Raw genomic sequence first — 22,659 nt, forward strand, 5'->3', positions numbered from 1 at the left:
TTGGCAATTTGTCAATACTGATGAAAGATTAGCTTCATTTCTCTTTCCAAAGATGTTCCTAATAGTCTGAGCTTTTACAATAGTTTCTATTTTTTATTCTGTAATTCTGCATTTGCAACTTGGCCAATTACTTTTATGTTCACAGCTGATCCTTGCAGGATATATCTCAACTTATTCTGTATAAAAATAATGACATAGCAGTGGAGTTAAGAGTTCAGATAGAACTCTAAACTCTGGTAAAGTGAGAACTAAAGACAGAAAGTGCTGAAAACACTTAGCAATTAAGCAGCTTCTGTGGAAAGAAAAGTAGAATTAATGTTTCAGGTTGAAAACACTCTGATGGAACTGGGAAAAGAGAGAGAAGACAATCATTCTAAGGAGCAGAGAGGGCGGGGAAGGTTGAAATGACAAAGAGAGTATCTCTGATTAGATGAGGCCAAATGTGCAATGCGTTAATAAAGCATTGATGAATGTGAGAACTATGATTTAAATCCACAAGTACACGGAGTCATGGAGTACAGAAGCAGGACATTTTTGCTCATCATGTCTTCGCCAAGCATAAAGTACTTACCAGTGTTAATCCCCTTACCAGCACTTGGTCTATAGTTTTCTCTGCTTTAGCAATTGACGCGCTCATCTGGGTAAATATTCAAATATTGTGAATGTACCTGGCTCTACTCGAACTCAAGCAGGGTTTGCTTGAATCCAACAACCCTTATGGTGAAAATACTTCCTTGTACCCCTGAAAATTTACTACTTGTTACCCTATGCCCTTGAGTTTTAAATACATTTGTTATGGGAAAACATATTTTATCTACACCATTTTGGCTTCTTATAATTATGAATGCTTTTATCAGTTAACCTGGAGCCGATTCCACTTCCAGGAAAACAAATCCAGCATATCCAGTCTCTCCCATAACTAAAATGCTCCATTCCAGGCAACACCATGCCAAATCTCCTTTACACCCTTTCCAATGCAATCACCTCCTTCTTAAAGTATGGCAACCAGAAATAGATACAGTACTCCAGCTATGGCTGAACCAGTGAGCAGTGTTTTATGTAGGTCTACCAGAAGTCAATCACTGGTTTAGAAATTGTTATAGAATCAGTTGTATATTTGCTATGAGAGTATTTTTAGGAAGCAGTGCATTGACTCTGCATTCACAGCTGTAATGTGTGGTCTGTAACTCATATGTTAACCATTTGTTTTCCTCTGCAGATGTTGCCTCGCCCACTGAATTCATCCATTAGCTTGTTCTTCTTTTTCTCCTCCAGATTCCACTGTCTGCACATTTTCCTGTTTCTATCCTCCCAGCTGCCTAGTTCCCAACTGTTTTCCAGGATTTTGCAGCTACTTCACCTTTTCAGTATCTACTGTATTTCCCATTGAAATGCAAGTTTAATTTCAAGTTATTGTTTGGAATTATATCTTTGTTCTTCTTTCCGTAGCCATGAGATGCTCTAGCTCACAAAGAAAGGTTTGAGAGAAAGCTCCTCAGCAGCAGCAATTAGATAATTCTGCTAGCTTGAAAAGAATTTCAAGCTTTATTGCAAATCAACACTCTCCAAAATCAGAACATAATTGAAATTCTATTTTTGTGCTTTCTCTGATATGCCATTTATTTTACAAACAGATTAATGATTAACTTTATTTGCAATATGTATATCAAACTGCAAAACGTACAGTGAAAATGCATTGTTTGCGTCAACCACCAATACAGTATGAGGATGTGCTGGGGCAGCCTGCAAGTGTTATGATCTTCCATCGCCAACGTAGCAAATGGATTATTTGACTCTTTCGTTTGTTGTCTATCTTCTAATTGGTGGGCTCTGTCACATGGTCCTTTCCTGTGTTTTAAGTCTGAAATAATTGTATCAATATAATAAATTTACTTCAAGGTTAGCTCAGGTAAGCTCTTTTGGCTTGTGCAAGGGAACTGTGCCTGCACAGAGGGTGATGATGAAATGGAATGGGTCAGTTGAAACCACTGATTACCTGGACTTAGCTGGAGAACAAGTTAGATATAGCAGCTAAAACCTTTCAGGAAGATACAGGTGTCCCCCGCTTTTCGAACGTTCGCTTTACAAAACCTCACTGTTACGAAAGACCTACATTATTACCCTGATTTCTCTAACAGAAGGTGTTTTCACTGTTACAAAAAAAATCAGCGTGCCATGAAAGGCAGCGCGTGCCCCCGGATTCAGAACAGCATTGCTTTAACATGTGCCTGTGAGCAGCCATTTGCAAGATGAGTTCTGAGGTATTGGAAAAGCCTGAAAGAGCTCGTAAGGGTGTTACACTTAGCGTAAAACTAGACATAATTAAGCGTTTTGATCGTGGTGATCGAGGTAAGGACAACGTGAGCTTGGCTTGTGGAAGCTGACAAAGATGATGTTGAATAGGTTTTGGCATCCCATGACCAAGAACTGATAGATGAAGAGCTGATGCAATTGGAAGAGGAAAGGATAACAATCGAAACCGAATGCAGTAATGAAATGAATGTGAAGCAACTGCATGAGATTTTCGCTGCAATGATAAAGTACACTTTAGTTTTGAAAGGGTACGTAGGTTTAGGGGATATTAGCAAGATGGTTTGAGTCCTTACAAAGAACTGTATGATAGTAAAATGCGTGAGGCTCAGCAGTCAAGCAAGCCTTCCACATCAGCCACAGCAGACGACGGACCTCAGCCTTTGACATCGAGGTGAGCAGTCATAGGAGAAGATGAGCCGCCTGCTCTAATGGAAACAGACGACGAGATGACACCCCAGTGTCCCATCACCCCAACATCTGGGCCACGGACAGATACCAATTCACGGAGAATGCAGCGGTAGCCGGGAGACACACTGCACATCTTTAAGAAAAAAGCCAAAATAAACATGCTAAATAATTAGGTGTTGTCCCACACTTAAATGTCGGCCTAGATCAGAGGCGATGCAATCGGCAATCAGCACTGAATTGGGCCGACAATTACGTGTTGGGTGGCACCTAATTAATTAGCATGTTTATTTCGGCTTTTTTCTTAAAGATGTGCTGTGTGCCTCCCGGCTACCGCTGGACCCCTGCATGCTTTGCGGCAATGTATCAGTTGGCGGCCTGGAGGGTGGGGGCCACTGCACCACCCCAACCTGCGACAACTCAGTCTAACACACCATCATCAGTGTGCTCGATGTCTTCCCGATTCCGGTAAGTGATACTACACTGTACATACATTATTTCTACTTTATATAGGCTGTGTATTTTTATGTGTTATTTGGTATGATTTGGCAACTTCATAGGTTAAAGTTTACTGGAGAGAGTGTTTCTGCCAACAGCGCTTGCGTGAGATTTTCTGCCGAGAGTGCTTGCATGAGATTTTCGCATCGGCGAACAGTGCTGGCAATGATTGTGGAAAAGTATTTCTACTTTATATAGGCTGTGTATTTATCATAATATTCCTGCTTTTACTATATGTTACTGTTCTTTTAGGCTTTATGTGTTATTTGGCATGATTTGGTAGGTTATTTTTGGGCCTGCGAACGCTCACAAAATTTTCCCATGTAAATAAATGGCAATTGCTTCTTCGCTTTACGATATTTCGGCTTACGAACCATTTCATAGGAACGCTCTATCTTCGGATGGCGGGGGAAACCTGTGCTGCAGAAGTATGAGAACACATGGCTGAAGGGTTGAGCTTTCTAAATGTCTCATTATACAATAAAGTAAAAAGCTGGAACTGACTGACAGCTCCAACAGATCCAAAAAGCACAAGGTAGGATGATCTTTGGAGTTAATATCTATCGCCAGAATTAGATCCAATTAATACTCACAAAGAAGAGTGCTCACATTGGAAACACTATCAGAAAAAAATTAACATAGACAAGAGTTTGACATGTCTAGCTCAGGGATGTCATGCTGTTACTGATGTCATTTAGGAGGTGATTGTCCCATTCAAATTAAGAATCTTCTTGTGTCAACACTTTGTTTTAGTCATCTTTTACCCAATTCTGACCTTGTTAATTGATTTGGATAACTTTATAGTTAAAACAGCACACACAAAAAAAAAGATGGAGTAATTTAGCAGGTTAGGCAGCATCTATGGAGAGGAACACACAATTGGCTTTTCGGCCCGGATCCTGAACAAAGATCTTAGCTTGAACATTGATTACTTGTTCCTGTCCATAGATGCTACCTGGCCTGCTGTATTCCCCTGCCATTCTGTGTGTGTTGGTCTAGATTCCCAGCATCTGCAGAATCCCTTGTGTTTGTAACTAAAAGATATATAATCAATCTTTTGGCCAATTGCTCTATTATTCATTCATATATATCTGCACCAAAATAATGCCCTAATATTACTATTTTGGAGAGCTTCAGGCCACAAAGGCCACTGTGAATGCAACTTGGTATTTTTTTTAAGCCAGCTGGCCTATCTCCGAAAGGGTAACGATGTGCTTGTTTGGCCTTAACATCCAAAACTTAGCAGACCAGGCAGCATTAGTGAACAGAAATACAGTCAACGTTTTGGGTTGAGACACTTCACCTGGACTGAAAGATCAAGGAGACGAACCCCAGTAAGGACACGTGGCTGTGGTAGTGAGCCTGGGCGAGCATGAGGTCAAAGAGTTAAGAGGTGCCGATGTGTAATCGTCAGCATTCTTGGATAGGAAAGGGCAAGCAGTTGGTGAAGCACAAACTGGTTCCTGTTGTAGATCACCAAGCAGTAATCCTCTCTGGGAAGAGGCCATCTTGCCTCTTCCCAAGGGAGCTCTTGGCCCATCAAAGGTAAAGTGCTCACTGGAGAATCAACTTCAGTGAGAGTCAGAAAGATAAACCTGAGGGAAAACAGTTGTCTGGAGCAACATTACAAATGGTTGCATCTTTTCCCTTGTGCTTGTGATCAACAGTAGTGCTCACAGGTGATCACTCTCAAGCTGGTACCAGTATATGCATTTTCCTTTGGAGACTACTTCTCCTTTCTGCATACAACATCAATGATCAATTCTTCAAAGAAATAACATAGCAGGGAGGTGGGGATAAGATATATCTTGCCTCAGCAGAAGCGCGATACTGATGACTTATTTTCTTTGAGATTCACAGTCAGCATAAAAAAAACACTAGATAAAGCTAAAACTAGAGAAAATTAAAATATCACTCTTGACCCTTGGATGAGGGAGGTTCTCATTGAAATCTACCAGATGCTGTAAGGTCTAGAGGGAGTAGACATGGAAGGGACATTTCCATTATTAATAGTGTCATAGATCCAACGGCATATGAAACCATTGATATAAAACCAAGAAGATGAGGAATTTTGTTTGTCGGTGGATGGTGAATCTCTGGACTTCATTGCCATGGAGAACAGTAGAAGGCAGGTCACTGGGTCTATTTAAGGCAGAGATTAATAGGTTTTTGATTGGTAAGGGGTGTAAGGGTTTTGAAAAAAATCAGCCATGATTGAACGGTGGTGCAGATTCAGTGGGATGAATAACCTAATTCTGCTCCTATATCTGGTGGACTTAACTCCTTTACTGCTGCTAAGTTTTCAGCAACTGGATACCAGTGGTGACCTGAGATGAATAATAAATACCAATAAGTACAATGGATTAACTTTAAAGCAACAACTCTATGCCAAACGACCAAGGACCAAATGTGAGGCAGTCCTGTCTTGAATGGTGTCAGAATTGCAGTATTTTTAGAAGGCATACATCCAAAGCTCTCCCAATTTCTGTAACGTGAAACAGTTTTATTCCAATTGTTTTACCTACCTGAGGCTTTGCAGTGATGTTTTCAACTATTCTTATTCTTCCTAGAATGGAGGAGATTGAATAGTGTGCTTGGCCTAATGTTGATTACACCAGTACTTACCCTCAGTGGAACCTTCTTTAGTACCTCCTGCATCTGGTCACTGGGCGTATGTTCAATGTCTTCTGCTGCTGTATGCTATTCACTTCAAGGTTCAACATGTTGTGCATTCAGAGATGTTCTTTTGCACACCACCTTTGTAGCATATGTTTATTTGAGTTACCATCATCTTCACGTCAGCTTAAACTAGTCTGGTCATTCTCCTCTGACCTCTATAATTAACAAGAACCACTGCTCACTGGATGTTTTTTTTGTTTTTTACACCATTGTCTGTAAACTCTAGAGGCTGCTGTGTGTGAAAATCTTGGGAGATCAGCAGCTTCTGAGATACTCAAACCACCTTGTCCTGTGCCAACAATCGTTTGACAATCAAAGTCACTTAGATCACACTTCTTTCCCATTCTGATATTTAGTCTGCAGAACAACTGAGCCTCTTGACCATGTCTGCATGCTTCTATGCATTGAGTTCCTGCTACATGATTGGCTGATTAGATATTTGCATTAAAGAGGAGGTGTACAGCTGTACCTAGTAAATTGGCCACTGAATGTATGTAACAATAAAAATTAACTGACCCATAAGAATGCTCTATTGCCTACCAAGAGATTTTGGACTGCCATTTGTAGTTTCAGTTGAGCTCCAATAGGAGAGCAAAATGTCCAAATCAATAAAAGTTAATTCCACGCTCTCTGATCCAAAATATTAATACATTATTGTCATGATAATATATCAACAAAGTGCAAAACAAGTCAGGAGCTTGCAAGCAAATGAAAACAAATGTAGTGAAATTGCTTAACACGTAAAAAGTGGGCAATGAAATATTTGCTAAACACGTGTGACTGGAAACTCCAAGGCACTTGAAAAGATAGTTACAGCAGCCATCTTCATCATACATTTAAGGTCATTTGAACCTGAACTAGGGTGAGGCAGGGGAGCTGGCAATTTTGGGAACTTAATTACCGTCCCTGCCAATCTCTGATGTTGGTGACACTGGATTATGAATGAACATGTTCTCCCGGAACAGGTGTGTAACAGGAGATCCCAAAGAACAATGTGTTACCAATCCTAATGCAATATTCAAAGGAATACCAGACAAGGAATAACATTATTCCATGGAAACTTGGTGCAGGAATTATATTGGAAGTGCAAAGGCTGAATTAATTTTGTGAGATTTGACCCAGGAATGGTTGCAAATGCAATTTGGTTTAGCTTAAATTAACTTTCAGTCATGCAGCTGTGGTAAAGAACAACACAATATAATCAAATACTTAGGTAATTTGAGACGCAACGAAAGGCTAGCACTAATCAGTAACCAAAATTAATTTTCTTCTGTAGAATCAGAGGCAAAGTTGAGGCACCAAATTTACATCCATCTTCACGAACAATGAGAATACTGAGTATATTGCAGTATAGGATGAGATAGAAGATAGTATCGGATAGGATACATCCAGATTATAGGAATTACTTAAATGGTTAACAGTGCTCTGAATAGAAAAATAGAGTGATAAAGATGGGTTGCATTAAAACTGGAAAATGTTGGAAGACTGTCCGAATTGCAGACATTTGTTAAGGAGGGAGATGTGACTGTGTAACGGAGCCATGGCCAAAACATTATCAAAGACTAAGCGGAAAAGAGAACCAACAGAGAGAGAAAAGATCAAAAGGGACAGGCAGAAATCCTGCCGGTAAACAGAGGAGAATTTTTTTTTGGCTAGCATTCCTGGAAGGGAAGTGACATCATCCCATTTGATTTCAGATTTAATTTTTTAAAATTCCCATATTTACATGCAATATGAGACTTCGACACGCCATAATATTCAAAGGCCAATGGCAAGCCGGGGTGTAGCATTATTCAGCTGCACAACAGTCCTTGTGAAGAGGCTGTTTTTCAGTCTTATTGTCTTGCTTAAGATGTGGAACAGACATTGTCCGGGATGGGATGGGTCTTTAATGATATTGTGAGCATTAAGCGTTGTAGGTTGTCTCCAGGTGCAGCAGTTGAGTTCCAGTGATGTCCAGAGCGGTCCCAATCACCTGGCAGAGTGCTTTGTCATCTGACTTGCTGCAGGTAGAGTACCACAATGTCATTCCGTATGTCAGTATGCTCTCTATTTCACATCAATAAAAGTTGGCCAGCAATTTTAGGAGCAGATTAACTCTTCTTAAGCACCTCAGGTAATATAACCATTGTTGTGCCTTCCCTGCTATGGAGGTTGTGTTGATGGATCTAGAGAGCTCCTTGTTGATGTCCATCATCAAAAACATGAAACTGGAGACCCTTTCCATTACCTCACCATTTATGAACAGTGGGGCTTGTACGGAACCCCTTGCCTTCCAAAACTGAATTATCATTTCTTCTGTCTTCTTGATGTTGAGTAATAGGTTGTGGCTCCTGAACCAATTGGACAGTTTCAGTAACTTCTCTCTATTTGTTAGTGTTTGTGATTAGGACAATCACAACTGTGTTGTCTGCAAATTTGACAATTGAGTTCATAACAAGAGTAGCAGTGCAGTCATAGGTGAAGAAAGAGTAGATAATTGGGCTCAACGCACACCCCTGTGGGCACCAGTGTTCAAGATTGGGGGGGTGGAGGGGGTTGATGTGCACTTGCCTCGTTTCATTGTCTGTGTGTGATTAGTGAGAAAGCCAATTACCGATTGATGTGCCAAGACCTAGATTTTCCAGCTGGACAGTCAGCTTGTTCAGTAGTATGGTGTTAAAGAACAAACTGTAACCAATGAAGAGCATTCTGATGTAGGTGTCTTTGTGCTCCAGGTGTTCTAAAAAAGTATGAAGGATGATAGGTATGCATCTTCAGTTGATCTATTTGCCATGTAGGCAAACTGGTGCTGGTCAAGATTGCTGAGATTATGTACTTGATGTGGAACATGACAAATGTTTCCAAGCACTTGGCAACCACTTGTCTGTAGTCATTAAGACATGCTGCTGCTGATGTCTTGGGGACAGATATCATGGTTACTGCTTTGAAGCATGCCAGAACCAGAGCCTGGTAGAAAAAGAGTTAGTGAGTGCCTGTCAGAGCTTCCAGCAACTGGTCAGCGCCGTCCCCGAGGACCTGTCTAAGTACGCCATCTGGTCCTGCTGCTCGGCATGCGTTGACATTATGGAGTACATGCCTCACCTCAAGTTTATTCAGTACCTGCGCAATTCCTCCAACCGATGATAAGGTCCTCATCACTGGTTCCTTATTGTCCTTATCAAAGTGAGCAAAAAAGTTGTTCAGCTCTTCAGCTAGCTTAAGATGAGTTGCATCCCTGGTTGCTCAAGTGAACAAGGGGAAAACTAATGGTGCACACCTTATTCCTCTGTAAACATTGGCCAAGAGGACTGGAGGATTGCAATTGATTAGTCTTTTTGGGAAAAAGAGTCATAAATCTAGGTATTGTAAAACTATCAAGTTAGTATCAGTAATTGGGGCTTAGCTGCTGAAACATTAACCCCAGATAAAACAGTCACTTGTTAGAAACATGGGTTAGTATACAAAACTGATAAAGATCAATTAAAGGCCTGTTCAACTTGCTTCATTTCATTGAGCAAGTAAAGCAGAATGTTGATGAGGTCGATTTAGTTAGTATAAAATACAAGAAATTTCAAAAAAGCAAGTATATGTCAGGGTTGACCAATTTTCCCAAACAGCCACTGAAGAGGGTGAGTTTGTTCGTTGATAAAGAAATAACAATTGTCATAATTAGAACATAATGTAAAATCGATGCAATGATTTTTCTGTGACTGATCAAACAACAAGATGTCTCAGCATCAGGCCTAGCCCACAAGGGTCTTCATTCTGTGTTAACTAAGGTGCTAACGCTGGCGTGTGTTCCACCTCTAAGAACTCCGGATATAGTTTGCTGCCATTTACCTTCTGTGCACAGACATTGATATCCCTTTACGGGAAATCTTGTCAAATGATCCCTGTACATTCCTAATTAATGAACAAGACACAAATAGAGAAATATTGCAACCAATTTGTCACAAATGTGAGAAATCTGTAGGTGCTGGAAATCCAAAGCAACACACACAAAATGCTGTTTACTATTTTCCACAGATGCTGCCTGGCCTGCTGTCTTCCGCCAGCATTTGCGTGTGTGGCTCCTCAACTATCTTGTGCTTTATTGGGTAATGCAGTCATAATATTTCCTTATTTCGAGCTTCATTTGTTATCTTGCCATATCCATTCTCCGAAGACAGCTGTGGTGGTACAACTGTTTGACATCAGTATTAATATAAGGGCATTCTTTTTATGAATATTATGAAGATACCTTTGAATAAAGGATGATGTATTTGCAGGATTGATCAATCAATCAGTATAATTGCATCTACTTACATCCTTATTGTATGACAAATATAGTGTGTAATGGGCATGGTTATAATTTTGTTTCAATTGTGGGATTAGTGGGGATGTAATGGAGGATAACCGTTCAATTGTTCACTTGTTTCACTTAATAAGCAATCAATACTGCACTATTACGGACAATTCCCTGTCAAGTTCTTTATAGGGCACAAGAATCAAAATAATGTGAAATTAAAACAAAACATTTTTTAACATGAAAATGTTGCATTCTTTATTTGTTCAAAATCACAACCGGTAAACTTTATTGTGAAGTGGAGTAGATAGGGGAAGAAGGTTGGAGGTCACACAGCTGAGCTGGTATGACTAGATCACATTCCTAGTAATTCATTTTGGCCTTTGTGAGGTAAACTGCCTGCTTTTTTGGTTTATGTCAGCAATGGATTTGTTATAAATTCTGTCTCTTGTCAAAATTTACATAAATAAACTGCAGCTGATTAATAAGATTCCCAAATTTTAAAAAATGGACTGATAAGTTCAGGTAAATAAAATTAGATGAAGTTCCAACAAGGTATCAGTTGAATAAGTTGTTAATTATTAACTGTGTAAATTAGCCCTCCATTCAATACCAGAACAGAGAAAAACGTTAACAAGAGAAAATCCGCAGATGCTGGAAATCCAAACAGCACACACAGAATGCACACACAGAACTCAGCAGGCCAGGCAGCACTTATAGAAAAAATACAGTCGACTGAGTCCTGCCAAAGGGTCTCGGCCTGAAACGTCGACTGTACTTTTTTTCATAGATACTGCCTGCCCTGCTGAGTTCCTCCAGCATTTTGTGTGTGTTGCAGGAAAAAATATATATTTTTTGTGTGTCTGTCACCTATGGCTAGATGTTAGAAATATCTAATTTAATTTTACCCCTGGCATACTTTATTAGAATTGATTTATTGCCAGAAACGTAACACCCGTTAAAAAGCATAAAATGCTGCAAAGTATTTTAGTTTCCAACCACATCATCGATAGTTATGCCAATTTCTCAGCATTTCTCTACTTTTTGGTGATCAAATAATCTGAAGAAAGACTATATCTTCTAAAAATGCTGAGAAAGTACCAAGGGACTGATAATGTGGAGGTCCGATTTCCACGGACTCAGCTGACAATACTCAGTGAGAGAAACTCTCCAGCTATAATTGGATACGAGTGCTGTTATTACTGTAGGTTGTCACACTGCAGGGAGGTAAAGCTCTCAGCATAATAACTGTTGATGAAAAGGATTCAAATCCAACTCAGTCTTAAAGGATGCTGCTGTTACCTTTTGCTGGTTTAATGTTGGGGCAGTTTCTTGCTTACTGAGCAAATACTACCTTATTAAGCACTCTTGAACTGCCCTACTTGAAGAGATTGTTCTGGAGAGGAATGTTACATGCAAGGGGCTGAATATGACCAGCTTGCCTAAGTTGATTCTCTTAACATGACCAATTTCCCCCGGGATCAATAAAGTATGGCTATGACTTAAAGGGCCTTGCCGTACCACTTAACATTTGATTCTGTTACCCTTTAGGGGGTACATTCCTGATCATTTGTTTTTGGAACTCACCGGCAAAATCTCTCTCTTCATTTCTCTGTTAAAAAGGTCATTTCAATTAGATCTGTGATCTTCAGTAAATTGCACAAATGAATCAGTTCTATATAGAGTTTGCAACTGCACCCTTGTCATTCTAAATATGTGAACTCCAGAACTGGGCAGATGAGATGTCAACCTTGTTTTCCTGCCTTTCCTCTTCAGTAATATTTCCAATTCTCCTCTGGAGTGGAGTCAACATCCCAACCAGATCAAAATAAGCTGTAGGGGAAGAAGCCAGTTACTTTAAGGAACTGGTGTTGTAGAAGGGAGGGAAAGGTTATAAGGAAGGTTGGAGAGAATCATTCAAGACTCACACAAGTGATCATGATGCTGTCCCAACACCTTTCACCAATGAACAGCCGTATCATACACAACAGCAGAATTGATCCTTCACCTGTGCCAAATAAGTTGACACATAAAAAATATAATATAAAATACAATAATGTAACATAATATATAATAGCACATAAAATTATATATATTTTATAAAAATATAACATTAAAATAAAATATAAATAAGAGTAGGCCATTCTTCTTTCTAGCCTCTTCTGGCATTCACTACAATCATGGCTAATCCTCAATACTATATTCCCTCTTTTTCTTGACATCCTTTGGTATTGATAAATTACCCAGTTTCACACTTCCTTTAAAAACTTTGCCTCCACAGCTTTCTGTGGTGGACAACTTCCTGGATTCACAACTCTGATTGAAGAAATTTCTCCTCAGCTCAGTCTTATCTTAAGACTATAACCCAAACAACAGGAATTCTGCAGATGCTGGAAATTCAAGCAACACACGTCAAAGTTGCTGGTGAACACAGCAGGCCAGGCAGCATCTCTAGGAAGAGGTACAGTCGACATTTTAGGCTGAGACCCTTCGTCAGGACTAACTGAAGGACGCTTCAGTTAGTCCTGACGAAGGGTCTCGGCCTGAAACGTCGACTGTACCTCTTCCTAGAGATGCTGCCTGGCCTGCTGCGTTCACCAGCAACTTTGATGTGTGTTGCTTAAGAATATAACGCCTGGATCTAGAACCTAACAGTCATGGAAAACATTCTTCTTGCAGCTAATCTGTCAAATATGTATTTGACAACTTCTATGAATTCTATAGATGTGCGATGGAGAGTATATTGACTGGTTACATCATGACCTGGCATGGAAACACCTATGCTCTTAAATGGAAAAACCTACAAAAAGTAGTGGATACAGCCTCATTCATCACTAAAGCCCTCCCCGCCATTAAGTACATCTACATGGAGACCTGTTGCAGGAAAGAAGCATCCAACAAGATCCCCACCCTCTAGCCCATGCTCTCTTCTCTCTGTTACCATCAGGAAAGAAGTACAGGAGCCTAAGGACCCACATCACCAGGTTCAGGAACAGTTATTACCCCTCAGCCATCAGCTGTCTTGAATTGGAGGGGATAACTTCATGCTCCAACACTGAACTGTTCCCATAACCTATGGATCCACTTTAATAGACTCTTTATCTCATGTTCTTAATATTTATTGCTTATTTTTTATTATTATTATTATCTTTGACTTTGTATTTACTGTGAATGCCTGCAAGAAAACCTTAGGGTTGCACATGGTGATATATATAATTTTACTTCGAACACTGAATCCTGTTCATATTTTTTATGTTTCAGTGAAATCCCTTTTCATTGTTCCAACCAAAGTGAAAACATACCTAATCAGCCTAATCACTCTTCACATTTTTATGTCATGTTCTCAGAAGAAACACAATTTCTGTTTGTGTGCTTGGCTCAGAGAAAGGAACTATTTATTACTTGCAATCAATCTTTGGTAGAAGTACATAATTGTCATAAAAGTGGAATATTTGCCATATACCAAGAGTGAAGAGCTCACTTAGTAATCAATAGCTTACATTTTTATGGTGGGTGTACGGGTGTCCTGGGAGTGGTAGCACTTCTGGTGAAGGAGCTTGTCATGTCCATTCCAGAGCAGCTCACTCACCTTTGGTCCCCACTGTACACTCAGCTCTCACCTAAGTTTTTTTGCATGTGACAGTGGCCACACTCCAGTACACCGCTTCATTAGGTGGACTAAACCAGGCGAGGGCAGCTGGCAGCCTTATACCCAGGTGAGGTAGGGACATACCTGCCCCAGGATGCAAAGTCATTTTTGGTGGACTGGATGGATGAGATCTATATAGTGAGATCCATCAGCCAGGAATGGCGGTACAGCAATGCTCCCTGGAGAGTGAAGGGCAAGACAAGGCATAGAAGGCATCATGGTTATCCACAGCAACTGAGGAAGACCCCACTTTGACATGCTTGTTCATACCACTGCGCTCGGACATCTGAGGTCAAAAGAGTGGAACTGCCCCAGCGAGCAATGGCTTTTCCACTTTAAAAACTCCGCCATACAGGTTTCCTGTCATCATCAGACACGACAAACAGCCACCATATGTTTATGACAGCTTAACCACACAAAATTATCCTAATAAAATCTTATAAAATCTGACACAAATAGAGGAAATTTTAATAACTTTGACCGAAAGCTTGATGATAGTACTAGGTTTAAACAAACTGAGACTAAAAGGGATTTGGAGATAGAACTTCAAATCATAGGATATAAATAGCTGAAGTCAAATCTGATAATCTGATCTTAACTGACCCTTATTTGTCATATTGTGTCATCCAGTCTCATCCTATCAATGAAATTTCCTTTCTTCTATCCATTCCACTACCTTCTTAAATTAATGTGTGTTTTTTTCTTTCTCAGTTCTGATGTAGTGTCATAGATCTGAAAAATTAACTGTTTGTTTCCACTAGTGCTGAGTATTTCTAGCAATTTTTGGGGGAGTTCTCCCAGGTTTCCAACTTCTGCAGTTTTTATGGACAGCTGAAGACAATGTTCCCAATGTTATTTTAAAGGAAGTTAGAAGATTGGACAAGAAAATAGAACGAGGAATATACCAATCTTAGTGGAGAAGTTGACACTGTCAGACCTCACCGATGAGTAATCGCCAGCAGAGACAAAAACAAATCAAGGATTATGTGAATAAAATCAAACTGACAAAGGCAAGTGAACAGGTTACCGAGTGTACCTCTTGGCCAATGAACATTATTTTTGTTGTGGGGATCAAGATAACAATTGAGGGACATAAAGCTACAGTTTATAGGCTTAGGGTAAAGAGGAAGAAATGGGATGTAAGCAAGAACATTTTCACCCAGAGGATGGTTGCAAACTGTAACAGACTGCCAGAGAGATTGGGGAAAACAGAAGCTTTCACAACATTTCGGAAGTATCAGGAAATACATTTGAATTGCCAAAGCACAAAAGATACAGATCAAAGTTCAAAGTTCATTTATTATCAAAATACGTATATGCCACCATATACAACCCTGAGATTCCTTTTCTTGCAGGCATACTCAGTAAATCCTAGAATCAGAATCACTGAAAGACCTCACCCAACAGGATTAACAAACAACCAATGTGCTAAAGACAACAAACTGTGCAAATACAAAAGAAATAAAAATAAATAATAGTAATCAATAAATAAGCAATAAATATCAAGAACATGAGATGAAGAGTTCTTGAAAGTGAAACTATAGGTTGTAGGAACAGTGAAGTGATGGGGCGAGTAAAGTTGAGTGGAGTTAACTCCACTGTTTCAAAAGCCTAATTGTTGAGAAGTAATAATTTTTCCTGAACGTGATGGTGTGAGTCCTGAGGCTCCTGCACCTTCTTCCTGAAGGCAGCAGTGAGAAGATAGCACTGCCTGGGTGGGGGAGGGGGTCCTTAATGATGGCTACCACCTTCCCTCTACAGTGCTCCGTATAGATGCTGTCAATGGTGGGGAGAGCTTTACCAGTGATGGAATGGGCCATAATCCATTGCTTTTTTTAGGATTCTCTGTTCAAGGGCATTTGTGTTCCCCAAGATCGAGCTGGTAAATGAGCAGATGCTGAATGATCAGCATGGACATGGTAGGCTGTAGTGGCAAATGAATTACCCAGTTCACTCAAGAAATGTTTGAGAAGAGGAGACGTAAGAGGATTCTGAATGAAGGAAGGAAGGCAATGAGATGTTTTGGGAGCAGAAATGTAAGGACTTAAAAGTGTTGAGCCTGATAACAGAGCAACACAGACAAGTGACTGGAATGGGGTACACCTGTCTACAATTACTAAGGTACTGAGAAGCAAGTACAAAGAGACATTCGATATCAAAGACAAACATCTAAATCAGTTTTTCTTACATAAATACATGGTATATCTTTGTAAAAGTGGGTTGATTGAAGTATGATACATATGTTCCACAAAGCAGTCACCTATCTCTCCTTGCTCAATAGTAATACTCTGACTTCTTTCGGTCATTTTGATACAGTCAGTGCGGAAAACATCTGAACCTCACTTCATCATTTTAATTGAAATATCCATCACAAGCAGAGAGCCTCTTAGCTAATTGAATGAAAAAAACAGCGTTATTAAATCTTGTTTTGCCATTGCTCCAACGTTAACAAATTAGATGTTGGCCTTTAAAACAACCTTTCATCAATTCTGCAGGCACGCCACAATTACCAGATAGAAGTAAATTTGAAAGAGTTCAAAGAATAATAACTATCATCTATTTTTGGAAATATTATCCTCCCCCCATACCTATACATGACTCTAATTATGAAACAAACCTGGCTGCTTTCTTTTTAGCTATTTTGTGATTTAAAATTCCTTCAGGACGGTAATTATACGGCAAACAGGATTTTAAGTGATGATATAGTCTGCTGCCTTTCAATTACCTTTCTAAAATTGCAGAGAAACTAAAACACGAGTCCCCTGTGCTCATGGAACTAAACCCTATATCTTGCAGTGTTTATTATATATCTTATAGTTGTTATTACCGCGTACCTGAGAGAAAATAGCTCACAGAAATGTCAATTTGCTATTGAATTTCTCCTTGTAGTCAAAAATCTGTAATTGGGTAGTTAAATCCTTAATCAAGTATTAGTTTCAAATACCATCTTTTCAAAGTGAAAGTAAATTTAGTATAAGTACCATATAATGGCATATACTACCTAAAGAAATACAATATAATTTGTGAAAAAACTATATATACTTAAAGATTGACAAGTAACCAATGTGCAAAAGAAGACAAATTATGCAAATGAAAATTCTTAGGATGCAGTGGGGCACATCATCATCATGTAATCGGGGGTCATCAGGTGTTTCAGGTCTTTCAACATTAGATACTCTCATCCAGGCAACTCAACCAGGATTGGTCAGACCCTGGCTTGTGTCCCAGCAGCAGTGGTCCACGGGTCACATCTCTTGATCCATAGCCATCTGGAAGCTCACTCAGCAGCCTCTGTGACAGTCCCGATGGCTCTTTTCTTTGCAGCCCCGTAATGCGGAGGAAGGACAGAGTAGGTTCTGCATGGCAAGCAGCCAGCAAAACCTCTACAAATGGCACAGAGACCATGAGTTGTAGAGTACTTGACAGTGAGTCTCTGGGTTTTGGAATCAGTTCAGAGTTGAGGTGAGTGAAGTTATGCATGTTGGTTCAGGAGCATTATTGTTGTAGGTTAATAACTTTTCCTGAAACTGATGGTGTGGTACATGGGAAATTGTTTTTAATTAAGGCATTGAACTAATCACTAGCATTGTCATTGTATTTATATTATTTGTGTAGGCAGGGGTGTGGAGGTATATCTGTTGTTTGAAGAGAGCATGCAGTTAAACCACAGTAATTCCAACTATCCAATTCACTGAGGTGGTGTAATAGTTGATATTTGACTACACTCTGCTAAACATAAACTGAGAAGCAGTATAACTTGTTGAGATTAGCCAAGAAGAATCTACAGTCGGAAGAACATGATAAATTTCTTGCATTTCTGCGATGTAAATAAAACACTTGGTCAGCACAGTGGCACAGGCAGCATAGTTGCTGCCTCACAGCTCCTGGGGTTCAATCCTGGTCTTTGATGATGTCTATGTGGAGTTTGTATGATATTTCTGCGTTACTTTTTCAGGTGCTGCAGTCCCCCCCACACCCCAGGGACAAGTGGATCGATAGGTTGATTGGCCACTGTAAATTGTTCCCAATGTTGGTGCCAGTGGCTGAGTTTGGGGTGTGGGGGGGGGGGTTGTAGTAGGAATTAAACGAGATGAGTGCAGCATTAATCTAAATGGGTTCTTGTTGGGCAGGACAGAACTAGTAGATTGTGCACCTGTTTCCCTGGTGTGTTTCTGTGACCATATTGCACAATCTAAAACTCTGGCATTTGTTGTGCAATTTGTCGTCTTTGCTGCAGCAATATATGCAATATATAAAAATAACAATAAAGAAAACAATGTGAAATACAATAAGGATATAATTAAATTAAAGAAATAGTGCAAAAACAACAAAAACAAAAATAACAAATAGCATTGAGGTAGTGTTCATGGGTTCAATGTCCATTCAGAAATCAGATGGCAGAGTGGAAGAAGCTGTTCCTGAATCATTGGCTGTGTGCCTTCAGGTTCCTGTACCTCCTTCCTGATGGTAGCAATGAGAACAAGGCATGTTCTGGGTGATGGGGGTCCTTGAGGCATCACTTCTTGAAGATGTCCTGGATACTATGGAGGCTGATGCCCATGATGGAGCTGGCTAAGTTTACAACTCTCTACAGCAATACCAGATGGTGATGCAGCCAGTTAAAATGCTGTCCATGATACAGTTGCTGAAAGTTGCGAGTGTCTTTAGTGGCATACCAAATCTCAAAATCCTAATGAAATATAGCCTCTGCCATGCCTTTGTTTGTAATTGCATTGGTGCCTTGACAAACGTTAATGGGGAGACTGATTCCTGTTATGGAAGAATCTAAATTTATGAGTTACTGTTTAAAAATTAAGGATCAGAAATGAAGCTTGCAGAAGAGGTTCACCAGGATGCTGCCTGGATTAGAGAGCATTAGCTATAGTGAGAGGACAAACCTGTACTGTTTTCCCTGGAGTGTTGGAGGCTGAGGGGAGACCTGTTAAATGCATATGAAATGTTGAAAAAGGATATCAGGGTAGAAATGTCAAATACTAGACCACATAGCTTTAAGGTGAGATGAGGAATGATTGAACTTGATGTGTGGGCTGTTTTTCTTTACACACAGAGTGGTAGGTGCCTGGATTGCACTGTCAGGATGAAAGCAGACATGATGGAGGCACTTCAGAAGACATTTAGACGGCCCCATGTACATACAGGGAGATTAGAGCCTGAATCATGTTCAGGGAATAGATTTGGTTCAATCTGGCATTATGGATGGAATAGACATCCTGGGCCGAGGGGCCTGTTCCTAAGCTGTACTGTTCCACGTTCAATGTGTCATAATCATTCATTAAAGACAGATACTCGATGAGCAAGTTGGTGAAAGTTTTCTGGGGAAAAAAATGAGAATGCAGACTTCAGACAGGTTGGCTCAGAATCACCTTTTAGGCTGTTGTCTTGTCTTCTTAATGGTGACACTACTGAGCCCTCAGTAAAAATGCACTATTTGTAAAAATGCTTGCAGGTGTTTATGGTTCATCAAAAAAAAAAATCCAATTAGCTTTTGTTTTCTTTGGAAACCACCGAAAGGCAGAGAAAGATAAAATATTGTTCTTCTCACTAGAGGGTTGTGTAAAGCACTAAGCTAAGAGTAAGAAACATTCCCACGTTGATCTGTCAGTAATAACACGCATTCAAAATATGGAAGACATTTAAAACAATGAGCTTTTCAGAACATGACAGAAATTGATACAAGCAGAATATCTATCACTTAAAATTATTGTATATAATGATTTGAAAATAGAATATTTACATGTAATGCCCTGTTTAAGACTTTTAATGTTATGCTGTAGGTATTTCATTTTAGCAGTTCTGTAAGAGCAGTTTATTCTGCTTTCAGCTTGTTTGGGTTTGAGCTAAGATAAGAGGCTTTGTTGTTCAACTGAGGAATCAGGTGTCAGCCAATGAGAATTGTGGAATTAGGAGAAGGTTCTAGAGAATGCTGGGTGGAGAAGTTTTGTGAGGGACACTCGTGTGGATCGAGATCTTTTTTGGCAGGAGCTGGGAGAAGACCAGAGGGAAGATGGCTGAGGATGCCATCCCTGTTGCACAAGGTGCTTTGTGCAGATGAATGACTTCAAGGAGGAAGGACCAATACTTCTGTGGGAGATCCGTTTGTTCGAGATGGATTTCGAGCAACATTCGGAAGGGGGTGTGTGCTTTCACGCAGCCTGAGGGTCCAGTGTGTGAGTTACAGATAAGCTCAATATGAGCTCCAACTTAAACGCATATTTGACTGTTTAACTATAACGAGCCCTCTTTTGTTGTTTTATTTTTCTTTCTTTTCTTTAGTAACTTTAATAACCCGGGGAAAAAAGAAACCTTGTTGTTCTGGTCTGCTGTGAACTTATTTACTAAATTGCAAGAGGATAATGGGCTGATCAAATGCTCTCTAAATAAAATAGATGTTTTTCCTAGCTGATTTGCTCACTGAATATGGATTTAGATGACAATGCCTACGTTTATCGCTCATTCAAACATGACTCCTGTACTAGTGCTATGCCTGGCCATTTCAGAGGTCAATCAAGAGTTAACCAGTCTGGAGTAAATTACAGGCTGTCCCAGGGTTCTGGACACTGGACATCTAAATATCAAGTAGTTCCCAGAAGATTATTAAATTCAAAAATCTGATCTGCCCAGTACAGTGAGCTTTTTCTGTGTCTCTCCACTTCAAACAATTGTTCTTTCTTACCAGTTATGTGTGCTTTGATGCCATTCATCACAATACTGTGGAAGTATGGTTAACAGTGCAAAAATGGGTCTATCTATCAATTGCAAAAGGACAGAAATTCCAAAAAGAAGGAGAATCCTATCTGCAGGCTAAGAATAAATGGGAAAGACATAAAACAAGTACAGAACTTTTGCTACTTAGGAAGCTGGGTGACATCAGATGGCAGGGTTGACATAGACATCAAAAGAAGAATAGGGATGGCAAAAGACACCTTTACGAGAATGAAGAATATACTGACCAACACTAAACTGGGAATGACAACCTGCCTCAGAGTACTGAAATGTTACATTTATCCAGTTATGTTATATGGCTCAGAAAGTTGGAGAATAACTTAAGGAAACGAATTGAAGCAGCAGAGATGTGGTTTTTGAGGAGGATGCAAAGAATATCATGGACGAAACGAATATCTAACGAGGATGTCATGAACAGAGCAAACACAAAAAGAGAAATAATGTATGAGATCATGAAAAGGCAACGTGACTTCATTGGACATGTGATTAGGAAAGAGGAGTTAGAATGCATGGTAATTATGGGAAAGATTGAAGGGAAGAAAACAAGAAGAAGGCAAAGACAAATGATGATGGAGACAGCAGCCAAAGAACTGGAAGTGAATACCAATGAATTGATCCACTTGACCCGAAACAGGAGTGTGTGGGCCATGGCAGTCAAAGCTCAAACTGGGCATAGCACCTGATGATGATGATGATGATGACGGTTAACATATCGTGTGAATTTTATGCATGTTTTGTTGACTTTCAAAATCAATTTATGCACATGTGTATAAACGGAACCCATTCATTACCCAGGGATAGCCTGCATAATCTAAAATGGGTAAAGATGGCGAATTTCCTTCCCTAATAAACAAGATGATTTTATGATTCATGATCACTGCCATTGATATACACTCCTTATTTTAGATGTATTACTTAAATTTAAATGTTCAATCTCTTGTTTTGAGAGCAATGGATCAGCCCTCTGTATATGAGTACAGTAAATGTAACCACTACCCTTTCAGTCACCAAACACTTCTGTGATTGCAGTTCATGAGTTTTATAACTTAGGTCCCATTTGGAGATATCTAACAGACTGCTCTAATGCCTGGGCCTGCTGCCTACTGCAGGTACATTTCCAATTCATATTGATTTCTTCCACACTGGGCTCACTACTGAACATAGTAGGGCAAGTAAATTTACGTAATACATTGAAAAACAAGAAGTGCAAATTAATGGCAGTGATCATGAATCATAAAGCCACCTCAGGTAGTTCAGTCCCAGCAGAGACCATTTTAATTCAAAATTAACACATTAGAAAGGGGCGTCTTAGAATAAGACCATAAGACTATAAGACATTGGAGCAGAATCAGGCCATCTGGCCCATCAAGTCTGCTCTGCCATTCAATTCTCCTCTACCCCAGTTCATAACCTTCTCCCCATAACCTTTGATCCCATGTCCAATCAAGAACCTATCAATCTCTACCCTAAATACATCCAACAACCTGGCCTCCACAGCTGCATGTGGCAACAAATTCCACAAATTCACCACCCTTTGGTGAGAGAAATTTCTCCACATCTCTGTTTTGAAAGGCCGTCTCTCTATCCTGAGGCTGTGCCCTATTGTCCTAGGCTCTCCTTTCTACATCTACTCTGTCTAGGCCTTTCAACATTTGAAAGGTTTCAATGAGATCCTCCCCATCCTTCTGAATTCCAGCAAAAATGGACCCAAAGCTATCAAACATTCCTTGTATGATAACCCTTTCATTCCTGGAATCATCCTTGTAATCCTTCTCTGGACCTTCTCCAATGCCAGCACACCTTCTCTAAGATGAGGGGCCCAAAACTATTCACAACACTTAAGGTGAGGCCTTATAAAGCCTCAGCAGCACACCCTTGCTCTTGTATTCTAGACCTTTCAAAATGAATGCTAACATGGCATTTGCCTTCCTCACCACCGACTCAACCTGCAAGTTAACCTATACTGAATGTGTTCAGTATACCGCTTACATTGTCTATCATTGTAAAACACATAAAAGATAAATCCAGGCAATGAGATCAAATTAAAATATGGAAATAGGCCATATTTCATCCTTCATATTGCATGATAGGATGATGGAACATG

The 22,659-nt window shown here is 39.8% G+C and overlaps 1 protein-coding gene across 1 annotated transcript in view; it reads right to left on the reverse strand.

The window, feature by feature from the left end:
- brinp1 (bone morphogenetic protein/retinoic acid inducible neural-specific 1) overlaps positions 1-22,659 on the reverse strand; it is a 283,823-nt gene that overhangs the window by 12,417 nt on the left and 248,747 nt on the right. The window lies entirely within an intron of this gene.

This window comes from Mobula birostris, chromosome 22 (genome assembly GCF_030028105.1).
Source record: "Mobula birostris isolate sMobBir1 chromosome 22, sMobBir1.hap1, whole genome shotgun sequence".
In the NCBI taxonomy this organism is placed as follows: domain Eukaryota; kingdom Metazoa; phylum Chordata; class Chondrichthyes; order Myliobatiformes; family Myliobatidae; genus Mobula; species Mobula birostris.